This window comes from Aquarana catesbeiana, linkage group LG03 (assembly GCF_042186555.1).
Source record: "Aquarana catesbeiana isolate 2022-GZ linkage group LG03, ASM4218655v1, whole genome shotgun sequence".
NCBI classification, from domain to species: domain Eukaryota; kingdom Metazoa; phylum Chordata; class Amphibia; order Anura; family Ranidae; genus Aquarana; species Aquarana catesbeiana.
The window spans coordinates 256,308,401-256,324,753 of record NC_133326.1 but is presented as its reverse complement, the minus strand read 5'-3'; the positions used below and the strand labels follow the sequence as shown (position 1 = coordinate 256,324,753).

The 16,353-nt window shown below is 42.6% G+C and overlaps 1 protein-coding gene across 4 annotated transcripts in view; it reads left to right on the top strand.

Annotated features, from left to right (window-relative positions):
• The window catches only part of SYT1 (synaptotagmin 1), a 954,200-nt gene that overhangs the window by 463,533 nt on the left and 474,314 nt on the right, over positions 1 to 16,353 (top strand). The window lies entirely within an intron of this gene.

Sequence of the window (16,353 nt, the reverse complement as noted above, 5' to 3'; positions counted from 1 at the left end):
CATGATCAGTTCAGGACAAAATCCATGTGCAGCACCTTGGTAAAATGTATCCTATGGAAAGGCTTCTTCACAGATATACAGTATCTCACAAAAGTGAGTACACTCCTCACATTTTTGCAAATATTTTATTATATCTTTTCATGTGACAACACTGAAGAAATTACACTTTGCAACAATGTAAAGTAGTGACACTCAGCTTGTATAATAGTGCAAATTTACTGTCCCCTCAAAATAAGTCAACACACAACCATTAATGTCTAAACTGCTGGCAACAAAAGTGAGTAAACACCTAAGTGAAAATGTCCAAATTGGTCCCAATTAGCCAGTTTCCCTCCCCAATGTCATGTGACTTGTTAGTGTTACAGGGTCTCAGGTGTGAATGGGGAGCGGGTGTGTTACATTTGGTGTTATTGCTCTCACTCTCTCATACTGATCAATGGAAGTTCAACATGACACCTCATGGCAAAGAACTCTCTGAGGATTAGAAAAAAGAATTGTTGCTCTACATAAAAATAGCCTAGGCTATAAGAAGATTGCCAAGACCCTGAAACTGAACTGCAGCATGGTGGCCAACCATACATACAGCAGTTTAACAGGACAGGTTCCACTCAGAACAGGTCTCACCATTGTCGACCAAAGAAGTTGAGTGCATGTGCTCAGCATCATATCTAGAGGTGTTCTTTGGGAAATAGAGGTATGAGTGCTGCCAGCAATGATGCAAAGATTGAGGGGTCAGCCTGTCAGTGCTCAGACCATACGCCGCACACTGCATTAAATTAGTCTGCATGGCTGTCTTCCCAGAAGGAAGCCTCTTCTAAAGATGATGCACAAGAAATCCTGCAAACAGTTTTCTGAAGACTAGCATATTAAGGACATGGATTACTGGAACCATGTCCTGTGGTCTGATGAGACCAAGATAAACTTATTTGGTTCAGATGGTTTCAAGCATGTGTGGCGGCAACCAGGTGAGGAGTACAAAGACAAGTGTTTCTTGCTTACAGTCAAGCATGGTGGTGGGAGTGTCATGGTCTGGGGCTGCATGAGTGCTGCCGGCACTGGGGAGCTACAGTAAATGGAGGGAACCATGAATGGCAACATGTACTGTGACACACTGAAGCAGAGCATAATCCCCTCTGGAGATTAGGCCACAGGGCAGTATTCCAACATAATGACCCCAAACACACCTCTAAGACAACCACTGCCTTGCTAAAGAAGCTGAGGGTTAAAGGTGATGGACTGGCCAAACATGTCTCCAGACCGAAACCCTATTGAGCATCTGTGGGGCATCCTCAAACGGTAGGCGGAGGAGTGCAAGGTCTCTAACATCCACCAGCTCTGTGATGTCGTCATGGAGGAGTGGATGAGGACTCCAATGGCAACCTCTGAAGCTCTGGTGAACTCAATGCCCAAGAGGGTTAAGTCAGTGCTGGAAAATAATGGTGGCCACACAAAATATTGACACTTTGGGCCCAATTTGGACATTTTCACTTAGGGGTGTACTCACTTTGTTGCCAGAGGTTTAGACATTAATGGCTGTGTGTTGAGTTATTTTGAGGGGACAGTAAATTTACAGTTATACAAGCTGTACACTCACTACTTTACTTTGTAGCAAAGTGTCATTTCTTCAGTGTTGTCACATGAAAAGATATAATAAAATATTTACAAAAATGTGAGGGGTGTACTCACTTTTGTGAGATACTGTAGGTTTTAAATACATTTTCCTAAATATTTCAATCTATTTTAATCAAGAAGACCACAAATCATGTTTGCCATATATAATAGTAATTTTATATTTTTTAAACAGGAATTATTACAAATGTGCAGTATTTGTTATTTTTATTGCTTGTGAAAAAATAATTGTAATTCATGGCCTTGCTGGTAAAGGTAAAATGTTAAAGGTAAATCTGTTAAAGTGATATGAACAACCCCCCTCCCACACACACTTGCTGGCTCCCCTTCATTACCAGTACATTAGAATGGCAGAACATGAGTTTGATGGACATCACTCTCTTTATCACTGTAAATAAAGCTGCAAGTGTTCAATCACAGGCTCTTCCAATCTTATGCAGATTGGAAGAAACAGATTGGGTTCTTTGTCTATCTCTAGCCATCAGGAGAGGTAGTGAGGTCTATTTACATCCCAGATATCTCCATGATTTTGACATGTCCCCCCTGTGTATACTGTCACATAAGGGGCTTATTGTTATTAATATAATATTATAATTATATTATTAATATAAGTAACATTGGGAATTTGCACAGCTATCATGGGTTTTAGAATATCAACAGTACCATCATTTACCTTAAAAGGTCCTGCAGTTTCAGAAAATGTATGGTTTGGGGGATATTTTACAAAATTTTACAAAAAGGCTGTACACTACATGTGAAATATAGCTACAATGTCTCTGTACCTGAAGGTGGAAAACGAAGACATCTTAAAAAGTGTTTTGCAAAATTTCTGATAAATAAAAAAGTAACAATAGACTTTTTATTCAACCTAATCCTCTTAAATAGTTCTAATCACGTGGAACACTTATCCCCTTGGCTATTGATTGCTCTAATTATGCAGAATTTTTATTAGGACTTTTCACTTACATACCACTGACACAATACTGATCAACCACATTTATTTATATAACCATACATTGTCCTGCATCATCACAATGATAAACCAAATAGCAACACTCTAGGGCAACAACAGGGTATAGACTTCATGCTACATAGCTAATCTATTGATCAATGGTCCATTTAAACTCTGTAGTGCTTAACAGCAGACCAAATTTGATACTCTACTGAGACAACAGTGAAGTGTGTTATTTATTTTCTCTACAAAGAAAAGATCATGAATTTCATGTTTTATTTTAACTGCTTCCTGCCCAGCCAATGTTTTTCTCAGAGGACACATGGGTACATCCTCCTGCTTGTGCGCTAAGCCCCTGGTGCCCACAGCAGTGTGCACAGTGACTGCTGTGTCCAGTGAACACAGTGAATAATGGTGCTCAATGCTGGGCTGCTGCAATTGGCCCAGGTATCTGGTGATCACTGTGACCAATCATAGTGATCACATGATCACAGATAAACAGCTGTCATGAATGGCTTTCTTTCATGACAGCATTGCTTACTATTGTAATCTCTGTGATTGATTACAGTGATCACATGGTACAGAGTCAATCACAGCAGCCCGGTACCATGTGATAGCTATAACCAATCACAACTGTAAACAATGAGTCATTAATGAAAGCCATTCATTACAGTTAAAACCATTGCTTTTACAGTAATTATCACTGATATAAGCAATTATAGTGTAAAATACTGCACTAGTCTGGTGACAATATGTAAAAAAAATGATAAAACAGTAAAAAAAACAATGTAAAAAAAAAACCCAATGCACTGCAACACTAGTCCCAGTGTCCCTGATCACCGCCACACCAGTCATATTGTCCCTAATCACTCCCACCTAGTTAGTGTCCCTGATCAATGCCACAGCAGTTGCTGTGTCACCATAAGGACTTGTTCACATGTGCGATGCTCTATGAAGAGCCATCCATGTTTGGATGGCTCTTCAGAGAGCTCTTGACAGGCAGTGATATTGCCTCCTCACCACCTGCTTTAAATGGGTCACAATCAGCGAATGTACAGGGGGTATAATTCCTTCCACAGCTGTGAAGCAAAACATTGCAGCCATGACAGATGTACACCCCCAGCCACTGCCTTTGTAGCTAAAAGGGGTAGCAGTCGAGGGTGGTAAAATTGAGGCTCAACTGCAATGTTTTACTGCCCCCGCCCCCCAACATCATGTTGCTGCCAATCACAGTTCTCAGCTCACCACCACACCAGCCACAGTGTCACCAGACCAGTGTAGCTAGACTCAATGTTCCTAATTTGCCTGTTTATTTCCACATTTCTGCTTGTTTCCTGGACCAATCCTTTGCCCGTATGCTGACCATGTCTCTGCCTGGCCTGAACGGACCCATCTGCACATCCCACTGACTATATTTCTGTGAGACACCAGTCCCAGCCATCCCCTGCAGACAATTGCAGTCCTGGAACCACAGGAACTATTTTGTTCTTCTTTTCCTTAGCCTCCTGTACTTCTTGGCCAGTAAACATGCCATTCCTGGGGGCAGCCATGTACCAGTAGGCTAGACTTGCTTGGCTTATAGGAAGAGGAACTGCTATAGGTGATGGTACATAAACAATCCAAATATTGGGAAAGCCTCACACATGTGGTATCCACATACTCAGAAGGAGTAGCAGAATGTGTTTTTAGATGTCATTCTAAGCATGCTCATGCTGTATGTGAGAATACACTTTTTAAATTGACAACATTGTGTAAAAAAACAAATCATTTTAATTTTCATTCTGCATTTTCCAAAAAATTGAAGCCTTCAAAAGACTCCATGCCTCTTAGAAAATAGCATGGTTGTTTGCTTTCCAAAATGTGGTAATTTTATAAGTGTTTCCACTGTCTTGAAACTCCAGGGCTTGAAAAAATGTGATGGGTAGTCAAAAAATGTTATGCATAATTTATGCTTCTTGAAATTCCTAAGGTGCTCCTGGATTTTGGGCCCCTCTATGCATCAAGGCTGTGAAAAAGTCCCACACATGTGGTAGTCCCATACTGAGGTAGGCATAGTGGAATGTGTTTTGGGGTGTAATTAGAAGTATGCCTATGCTGTGTGTGAAATAACTTGTTAAAATGACAACAAATTTCATTTAAAGTGGATGTAAACCCTCACACATACCCAGTGAAGTGAACAGCCTCAGATGATACACAGGAATGAAACCAATCTCCCTACATAAGTTTTACATGTATATCTGCTGTCTTCACCTTTATATACTGTTTAGAAAGTGCACGTCCTGTTAAATTTCTCACTTCCTCATTCGTCTGTAGGAGTGTATTATTTCTATATCACAGCTGATTGGAGGAAAGGCACACACCCCCTCCCCACACATGCAGAGATTGTCTGTGAATAGTTTAGCTGACTGCTAATCTATTTATAGCAATCTCCCCTGACACACACTTCAGGCTCCCATCTCGGAGAGCTTGTCAAAAGTTATCAGGCTGATAACAGAAGAACGGAGCAGGACAAAGCTATGGGAATTAGTGCTTTGATGAGAGATAAAAAAACACTACAGATTTATGTGCCCAGCTCAAATTTTATGAATCGGGTTTACATCTACTTTAATTTCTTAACCCCTTCCCGCTGATCGTATGAATATATGCGGCCTTGGCTTTAGGGGGTTATACCAGGATGATCCCCGCAGCTGCAGGCATCATCCAGGTACTGTTTTTTTTGGAGCGGGCGGTCGGCTTTCCAGGGATAACAACCGATGTGACTAAAAGCAGCTCAGTTGTTATCCTGGAGGAGCGGGAGGAGACATCCCCCCTCCCACCACCTTCCGCCGCTCTTACCGGGCCTCCCGTCCCACTGGAGGACCCGATCCTAGATACGCCACTTCCGGTGGCTAGAGACAGACTGACACAAAGCCGGCTTCGTTACAGTCTTCTCTCTGTAAACACGGAAGTGACGGTTTTAAAAAAATATACAGTATTCAGAATCGCCGTTTTCAGCAATCTGAATACTTTGAAGTGCAAAGGAGGAATTTGGGGTCTTTTAGACCCCCGATCCCTCCATAAAGAGTACAATTAAAAATCTAAGTGATCTCGCGCATAAAAAAAAGTGGTAATAAAGATGTATAAATATATATAAGAAGTGTTGGAAAGATATCTCTATGGAAATTGAGTACCTGTCACCACCTATTACTGTCACAAGGGATGTTTACATTCCTTGTGACAGCAATATAAGTGATCAAAAAATGTTTTTTCTTTTTTTTAAAAACACATGTAAAAAAATAAAAATAATATACTTACTGTAGTTTTTAGACTCTATGACGTTCACACAGACTGACGTACACTGATCTGGGATATTTTTACCAAAGGAATATTAGCAGAATACATTTTGGCTTACATTTATGAAGAAATAATATTTATTAGCAAAATTGTATATAGGAAACATGTTTTTTCCCCCCGCATTTTCAGTGTTTTTCCCTTTTTTATATAGAATTTTTTTTTAAAAAAAGTGGTGATTTATATACCACTGAAATAAATCTTTATCAGTGTCAAAAAAAGATACAAATTTCATTTGGGTACAGTGTTGTAATTGTCATTCAAAGTGAGACAGCGCTGAAAATGTAAAAATGGCCTGGGCAGGAAAGGGGTGAAGTGGTATGACAAAAAAGGCTGGCCATACATTATACAAATTATACAATTTTCATATTCAATTTCTTTTAGATTTACCTATGTAGTGCAAGGGCTTGCCTGATTGCGTACAAATTGAAAGTGTTTAGGTTTGACCTCATACTGTAGGATTTTGGTAAAGCCAGGGCCGGTGCAAGCATAAAGCAAGTCAGGCAGCTACCTAGGGCAGCAGTGTGGAGTGGGCGATAAAGTCCTGTCTTCAACAGGAAGGGACACAATAGCACATATCAATAAAATAGGAATAGTCCCGTGCCCCACACCGCCCGGCTGTCACACTCAGCGGCCGTCCATCACACACACACCGCTAGCCCGTCAAACATACTGTCCGCCCATCACACACAGCGGCCGATTAACCTCTTGTCTAGCTGAAGTGGCAGCCCCTTGCTTACTAACAGGTGCTCAGTGTGTAGGAGTGGAGAGACATAGATGACAGATGACCGAAGGCTGGGCAGGGGCGGAGCAGTAGGGGTAGTGGTGGATCAGCAGAGTTTCACTGAGGCGCACATGGCTGCTCCCTGGATGCTGCTATCCGCTTTGTTCTCGTTGCTGTGGCTTGTCCTTTATCTGATGACAGACAGGTATGAGCTCTGACAGAGCAAACTTTATTCTCTTCCTCCTCCACATAGCACACTGCCAGCAACTTTCTCTTTGCATGGGAATTTATTTATTTATTTTTATTTATTTCAGGTACTTATATAGCGCCGTCAATTTACGCAGCGCTTTACATATACATTTTACATTCACATCAGTCCCTCAAGGAGCTTACAATCTAAGGTCCCTAACTCACATTCATACATACTAGGGACAATTTAGACAGGATCCAATGAACCTACCAGCATGTCTTCGGAGTGTGGGAGGAAACCGGAGTACCCGGAGGAAACCCACGCAGGCACAGGGAGAACATGCAAACTCCAGGCAGGTAGTGTCGTGGTTGGGATTCGAACCAGTGACCCTTCTTACTGCTAGATGTGAGATGTGAGCATCTGCCTCACCTTGGAGGCCTTTTGGACATGATGGGTATTTTTTATTTTATTTTTTAACACCGCACTGCGCTGTATTATATACTGTGTACACCATATGCACTGTATTATCTACTGTACACCGCCAAATGCACTGTGTATATATAGGCTACGCTGAATGCAGAGTATGTGTATATATATATATATATAGAGAGAGAGAGAGGGAGAGAGAGATCTCAAATACACTGCCTGTACTGACTGAATATAGAGTTTACACTGTGTATATATAGGATATAGGCTACGCTGAATGCAGAGTATATATATATATATATATATATATATATATATATATATATATATATATATATATATATATATATATGTGTGTATATATATATATATATATATATATATATATATATTAGTAGACTGTGTGTGTGTGTGTGTGTATATGTATATATATATATATATATATATATATATATATATATATACACAATCAAATACACTGCCACTAACTAACCTGCCTGCTTATTCTAGCTCAATCTCTCTATCTCTGTCCACTATAACACACTATATGGACGCTGTGTAAGAAGCCTTATATGGGGTGTGGACTTAGTCCCCCTTAGCCATGATTGGCCAGAGGCACCCTGCCTTTGGCAATGATGGCTCTCGCTGAGGAGCGTGCTGTGATTGGCCAAAGCATGCAGGTCAGGTGTGTGCTTTGGCCAATCATCATACAGCAATGCACTGTAGTCTTGCAGTGCATTATGGGGCACTCAAATTTGTGCAAACGCCCCATAAAATTTGCTGTTTGGCGAATGGGTGAACACCCGATGTTCGACTCGAACTCGAAGCTCATCCCTACTGACAATGCTATGCCTCAACTCTCAGCCTAAGCTCCATTCTGGACTAAACCTTTCAACAGGCACCTTATATAACAAACAGACCACAGGGTTGAAAAAGGAAGTGGACCCACCTGACTGTGGATTTTATTATGGACCTACCCAAGACTGCCGGTATGTCTACAATTTGGGTCATAGTTGATAATTTTTCTTAGATGTGCCACTTCCTGGACTACCTATGGCTGAAGCATTGTCTACTCTTTTCCTGTCTCATATTGTCAAACATCATGGGATACCTATGAACATCGTGTCTGATCGGGGCTCCCAGTTCATCTCCCGATTCTGGAAAGCTGTATGTAAAAAGTTGGGGGTAACCATGTTCATTTCTACTGCACACAACCCACAAACTGACTGCCAAAATGAACCGAATCAGACCCTCAAAACCTACCTTTGGCATTATGTCAATTCATTACAAATGTAATCGGTCTGAATATCTGCCTTTAGCTGAACTTGCCATTTACTCTCGTTGGCATAGTGTCCTTCATTCCACACCTTTTTTACGCATGGCTATACAATGGTAAGGGGTGCTTGGGTGTGATGAAGGGTCTATTGATGCTGGCTGCTAGGGATTCTATTGTTGCTGCAGGGGATCTCTTTTTGTCTCGCGGTCTATTGTTATTGGTGAGGGATGTTTTGTTGCTGGGGGGGTCAGTTGTTACTGGAAGGGATTTACTGTTGAAGGAGTCTATTGTTCCTGGCTGCTGGAGAGTCTATTTTTTTGGTTGCTGGGGGTCTATTGTTGCTGGTGGGGTCTATTGTTGCTGGCTGTGGGGGATCTATTTGCTTTTCTTGTTATTTCCAAATTCTATACAAATTATTAGCACTACAACATTATACTCATCTCTGTATTCTCTAAAAGGGACTGCACTGGGAGGGGTGTAGGGGGTGGAACCAAGGGTCAGTGCTTGGAGTTGGGTAGGGGATAGAGACACAAAGTGACTCAGAAGGGGGAGGGGGGTTCCTCCACCTATTCTCTGAGAACAAAATCCCCGCTGGGAACAATAAGGCCATGTGATCTCACAACCAACATGATCATTTGTCCCTCACATTGATGCACACTTATGTATGCCTATTACATCTCATGCCACATACACATGAGCAGACTTCTCGTTGGACTGAACTCCAAAGGACTTTTCTTTTTTCTTTCTTTTTTTTTTTTTTTTCAGTTTTAAAAAAGGTTTATTGAAGAGCAGTAAATTACAACTTAAATACACAGTAACACATAGAGACAGCGCTTGTGATAGCCAGGATTAGTCAACTGAATACACAAAAAATATTATTCAACTAAAGTGAAAAAAGGGAAAAAAACAGAAAATTTCCCCCCATAGTGATATGTATCTGAAACTCGTGTGAGCAGGAGGATAACATTTAAGTGCACTCAAATTAGTTGACGGTCCCGACACCCCTTATCGAGGGAGAGAAATATTGCTCCTTGGGGATCAGGACTGGTCTCGCATCTCAGGAATACTGGCAGTTTCCGGAGATACATGAGAGTCCAAAGGAGAGTAAAATATGCTCTTTTGTTAGAGTCTTGTCTAAACAGAGAGGATTTTCCATGTGTTATCGCATCTTCTTATGATCTCCTGTCCCTAGGATAACGGTGAAGGCTCTTGCTCCAAACAAGAACAGATGGAGAAAGTATTCTTGCTAGCTGAAACTCTATTATAATAACAGATAAGTATAGTGGATAGAAGAAAGGAAAGGAAGAAAAGGATTCAAGGAATAGATGCCAGATAGAGGCTGTTATAAGTTTGTCTGTGACGCTTTGACTGCAGGAATGAAGGATATGCCCATATGTCTAGCCCAGGGTTCCCATGTTGCCTCAAAAGACTCTGTGGTGTCTGTCATAGCACTTACTAGCCTTTCTTGGGACATGATCCGCAAAATCTTTCTTTTGGCAGCCTGGAGAGATACTGTGGGTTGCTTCCAGGCTTTAGCCATTGTGGTTTTTGCTCCCAGGAGCATAAACAATATCAATTTTCGAGCGTGTTTTGGAATCTTAGGGATTTGGGCATTAAGCAGAGCTATGTGGGGGGATTTCATAACGGGAAAGACTGTGACTCTTCGAATTAAAATAAATATTTTGTTCCAGAATCCTCTGATTCTCAGGCACTCCCACCAAATGTGAAGCATGGAACCCTGGGCTTGACAATCTCTAAAACACAATGGTGAGGTGGAAGGAAACATTAGTGCTAATCTGGAGGGGACAAGATACCATCTCATCAACACTTTTAAATTTGCTTCTATCAAAGAAATATTCAAAATACTTTTGAAGGCTCTTGTTCCCCTTTTGTGCCATTCCTCCAGGTCCCAGGTTTCCTGTAGATCCCTCTCCCAAGCTTCCATGTAAGGAAATTTGGTGGTGGGTTCCAAGAGTGATGCATATATGATGGATATACCCCCCTTTTGTTCCAATGCCTGGCCACACCAGCTCTCATATTGTGTGAATTCTGGAGGAGTGGAATTATTTCTCCTTAAAGTGGATAGGAAGTGGAAAATTTGTAAGAATCGAAATTTCTCCGAATCTGGGAGTTCCAGTTTTTCTACACAGTTTTTCATCGAGATCGGTCCATAGAGGGAGAAGTAATGTCCAATACGGTACATCCCCTTATCTAGCCACCATTGGAAGGACTTGATGTCTATGCCTGGACTGAAGCGAGGGTTATGAAAAATGTGATCTAGTGGGCAGATGTCTGAAATCAGGGTAGGGAGGTGTTTCATGTCGTCCCATAATTTGAAGCAGTGGGATAACTTAGGTGACATTACAGGGGGCCTAGATTTTATGGGGCACCACAGGAGGAAGTCTAGGGTATACGTTGGGACCGCTTGTCTCTCCATATTTATCCAGTCGGGTTTCTCATTTCTAAAATAGACCGTCGAGAGTTGGGCTAGCCTAGCTGCCTGGTAATACCTAAAAAGGTCAGGCAGACCCAATCCCCCCATGTCTTGGGGCTATAGAGAATATGCCGGGCTAGTCTGTGACCTTTCTTTCTCCATATGTATTTAATAATCTTCCCCTGGAACGAATTGAGATGATATCTTCTATTTGCTATCGGAAGTGATCTAAACAAGTAGAGGAGCCTAGGTAGTAGGGTAATTTTGATAGAATGGACTTTGCCTAGCCATGAAATGTTGTGTTGTGACCAAGTTTGGAGGTCAGATTCAAGTTTGCAGTACATGGGAGGGAAGTTAGCTAGGCAAAGCTGTTCAAATTTGGGGGTAAGATTTATCCCAAGATAGCGGATTGTGGTGTCGCTCCATTTAAATTTGAAGGAAGGTTTAAGCTGTTCTACTAATGAGGGTTGCAGAGAAATATATTTTAAGATCCCCAAAAAGTTCTCCCCGAATCCCCATCGTCTTAGAAATGCAAAAAGGTATGGCCATGAGAGGGAATCAAAGGCCTTCTGAAGGTCCAACGAAAGTAATAGGCCTTTCTGGCGGGGGCCTCCATCCCATCCTGATTGCAGGATCGAGACAATGTCTACCACCCGTCTTATTTGGTCTGGACCTTGTCTCCCTGGGATAAATCCAACTTGGTCTCTGTGGATATATTGGTTGATGAACAAATTAATTCTGTTGGCCAAGATTTTGGTAAGTATTTTTAAATTGTTATTAATTAGGGATATGGGTCTGTAGTTTTCTACTAATTCCGGGTCCTTATCAGGTTTGGGAATTACTGAAATGAATGCCATATTAAGTTGGGAGTCTACCGGGTGCCCCCTCCCGTTTGGAGTTAAAAAACTTAGTATTACGTGGAGCTAGAGTGTCAGCAAAGGTTTTATAATATTGATTGGGAAAGCCATCCAGGCCTGGTGCTGAGCCCCCTTTTAATTTTTTGATCACATCCAGTGTTTCTTCTGTTGAGAATGGTGTCTCCATGATTTCTACATGTTCTTTACATAGGGTGGGTATCTTTAGGCCAACTAGGAAGGAGTCTATGGAAGGTTCTTCTATAGTGTTGCCTTTCTGATATAGTTTAGAGTAGAATGTCTGAAAAGCTTGTAAGGTTCTTTGGGGATTTAGGGTTGTGGATCCATCCAGTAGTCTAATTTTTGGGAGTGTAAAGGCTCTAAACTTGGGGAAAAGCTTCCTCGCTAGCATTGTGCTCAACTTGTCTCTTTGATGATAAAATCTCGCACTATTCCATTTTAATGATTTCTCGGCCTTAACTGTATGTGCTAAGTTTAAAGCTAATCTGGCCACGTCCAGCTGAGCTATTTGGACTTTTGACGGGTCTTGTTTGTGTCACTTGCATAAGGCCGAGAAGTCCCTCTCTAGTTTCTCTATCTCCGCAGCTTTCTTTCTTGTGTTGCAAAGCTATTTGGATAAGCTTTCCCTGGATTGCAGCTTTATGAGCTGCCCATAGAATCTCAGCTGAGATTCCCTCCATGTCATTAAGCAAAAAGTAATCTTTCAGCTCCTTCTCAATTTCTTTAACTTTTATGGGGTCATTAAGCAAATTTTCATTGAGTCTCCAGTGAGAAATCGGGGGTCTGTGGAAGAGACCTTGTAAAGAGATGACAAACATGGAATGGTCCGAAAGGGCTGTATCCTTAATGTAGGCTTTGAGCACTGAGGGTATATGTATTGCTGAAATGAGTAAGTGATCAATCCTGGAATAGGATTGGTGAGGGTTCGAGAAGTGTGTAAAATCTTTTTGTCGGGTTATGTTCCCTCCAGATGTCGACGAGGCCTTGTTGGAAAATCAATTTTGCTATCTTGGAGCTAGATTTCGTGGGACGGGTGAGTTGAGCAGGAAGAGGTTTCCAAATATCACTGTTCCTTCCAGTAGGGGGCCTAGGGTTTGAAACATTAATTGAAAAAATTGTGCCTGGCCCTTATTAGGAGAATAATAGGATATGAATGAGTACAAATAGTCGTCTAACATTCCCTTGACCAATATAAACCTACCCTCGGGCTCCCTGTGTACTTGTAGGGGTTTAAATGTACATGTTTTCGCAAATAGAATTGCTACTCCTTTGGTTTTATCCTCAGCATTTGCTAAAAAGAAGTGGGGATAATGAGCGTGCAGAAAGGAAGGGGAATATTGTATAGGGAAATGGGTCTCCTGAAGCAGAACTACTGCCATTTTTTGGGATTGATAAGCCTGAAACATTTTTCGTCTCTTGATAGCCAAATTAAGACCCTGGACATTATGAGAGACTAGCCTAAAGGCTGGTGGAGGTGCGGCTTTACTAGGAATGGCTAGGGAAGGAGAGTGGCACATCGAAATAGACATCACTTACCTCCACCGAAATGCTTTGGAATAGTGTTGATCGAGGGATGAAGCAGGACCCGGGACCCGGAACGGGGGAATTGGAGCGTCGGCATCTCTGGACTGGCACAAGAGAAGATTAGTGGGAAAGAAAAGAGAGAAAGGAAGATAAAGTGCAAAATGGTCAAACAAGGGCCTGCGATAGTGGGAGGTGGAAAGGGTGCTCCCGTTATCGCCGTACTAAATACTGTTGTAGCCTTCAAAAGGGGCTATCTTTCCATCTCCTGAAAATGGTGCAACCATTGTCGCGGGATGGATGGAGGTGCATGACTGCTGCCCCAGCCGTAGCCAACCCTGGTGGTAGAAAGAAAACATTAGATAACATTGAATTTAACAAAAATATAACCTATAACGTTAGTAAGTGTAAGAATCAAAGCCAGCCGGCTATCGATGTCTAGAATAAGCAAAAAAGATTGAGGAAAGGAAGGGGGGGGAGAGTAAAGGGATGGAGGGGAAGGGAGGGGAGGGGGAAGAATTGGGGGGAGGGAAGGGAAATGGGAAAGGGAAAGTCCAAAAGCTTCGATAAGCAAAGTCCCCAAAATCCTGGGATGGTCAGGGTCATCTTTTAAGGAACATAAAGTGCGTCAGAAATGGGTTCCATTAGAGTCTTTGGAATTTGCGTCGCAAGTAAGACACTTGTTCGACTGTGTTCCTTCTGTCCCACATACTAAAGATGTGTTGATTGACAGGGGTAGGGGATCCAAAGACAAACCAATGGGGACACGATGGTAGGGCGGGAAAAGAGAAACAGGAAAGTATTCGGACTCAGAAAGGAGAACCTCTAGAAATTTGCCACACAGGGCTGGGCCCTGAGAAATGAGCTGTAAATGTCTTTGGAATTTGCATCGTGAACAGGTCGCTTGCAAGGCTGAGGTCCTTCAGTCCCAAAATATTAGTGTAGATAGATTGAATGGGCTTGTGAATGCACCGTCAACCCATGGGGTCACATTGAAAGAGCATGAAAAGGAAGTCTGGGAGGTCTCCAAAGTCAGAGAGGAGAGACTTTTTGGAATGTAGCAAAAAGTCTCGCAGGGCCTGTCCCTGAGGGAGTCTCGCAGGGCCTGTCCCTGAGGAGATAAAAGCAAGTGATATTGAGTCATCAGAAATCAGGTGGGCATGATTTCCCTCAAACGCCTGCTTTTGTTTGTTTTCCATATAGGGAAGCACTCGTTCGCCTTCCGGGAGGGTGGTAAAGGAGTGGGTTTTACCTTTATAGGTAAATTTTAGAGCGAAGGGAAAAGCCCACCAGTATTTGATTTCCTTCTGCGCGAGGATTACTAGTAGTGGTTTAAGGGCTCTGCGTTTTTGTATAGTCATGGGTGATATGTCCGCGAAGATCTGAATATCATGTCCTTGAAAAGAAATATGTGATTGCTGGCGGGAGAGTTTCATAATTTCTTCTTTCACTCTGTAGTAGTGTGGTTTCACCACCACATCCCTGGGGGACCCGTCCTTCCTGGGGGGGCCCAAGGATCTGTGGGCCCTGTCTAACTCCAGCTTATGTGGGGATATTGCAGGTATGAGGACTTTGATAAGGTCCTGGACAGTTTTGGGGACGTCTGTGATAGACTCTGGGATGCCCCTGACCCTGAAGTTCTCCCTCCTTGAACGATTTTCAAGATCGTCGATCCTATTTAGAGCTACATCCAATTGTTCTTGTATAACCTGAATATGGTCTGTGTTTTGGTTGGCCCTTGATACTGTGAAATCAAGCTTTTGTTCAATTGCTTCTATTCTGGTGCCCAGGTTTTGGAAATCAGAACGAATATCATTCGTTATTTTGTTGGTTGTGTGAGCCAGACCCCTCTCAAGTAGCTCAGACAGCTTAATAAAGAGATCTCCTGCATTCAGGGGTATGTCAGGGTCTGGGCCTCCAGGGGTATTACTAGTGTCCTGGTGGTTAGGAGTAGCTCCCAGAGGAGATAGCAAGTAGTTATCCAGGGATCGTTCTATGAATGCTTCTGTGGATGCTGGTGAAGGGGATACATTGAGAGGGATAGTGGAGGTCACTTGAGGTGTGTAGGCTAAAGTTGCAGGAGCAATCACTTGCCTGTTTTCTGCTTGTCCCCCTGTGATTGTGTCTCGTGGCTGAGATGCGGCCACCATCTTGGATTCGGCCTGGTTTCCTTCGGCGGAAAATTGAGGTCCCAGGTCCCTCCGTGCTGATCCTCCTGGCATAGGGGGGATGCGGGTACATTCCCCGATCAGTTCCCGGTATGCACGGGCTGTCTGCTGGCTCCAATTCGGCGCTAGGGCGGCTGGCTGGCTTGGGCAGTGAGGAGCTCCCGGCTTACGCGGCCATATTGGAGTCCTCCGCGCATGCGCCTGTATCTCCGAAAGGACTTTTCAATGATGTTCCAAGTTCCGACAAAACGGACTTGCCTACACACGATCCCACCAAAGTCTGATCGCTTTGAACGTGATGACGTACGACCGGACTAGAAAAGGAAGTTCAATAGCTAGTAGCCAATAGCTGCCCTTGCGTTGTTTTCGATCCGTCAAACTAGCATACAGACAAACTTTTTTTCAATAGGAATCGAGTCCGTCGGAAAGATTTGAAACATGTTCTATTTCTAAGGTCCATCAGATTTTTCGACAGAAAAGGTCCGATGAAGCCCACACATGATCGGAATGGCCGACGGATTTGTTCCGTCGGACCTTTTCTGCCAGAAAGTCCGCTCGTGTGTACGTAGCATTAGTTTCATTGACTTGGAAAATATCCTGGCAGAATAAGACTCATTGGGATGTATTACAATTCGTTTGTGGCCTTTTCAAAGGCATGCATTAAATAAATCGCAGAGGCCATGGGCCTCCTTAGTGGTTCTCTTTTCTTTGGGGGGGGTTATGGAACGATGTAGTTATTATTTATACTGTATCTTATATACATATATACCTGTAGCATCCTTTTTTTAAATATAGGAAGCAGATCTAAGTTTGAACTTGAATGAGAAA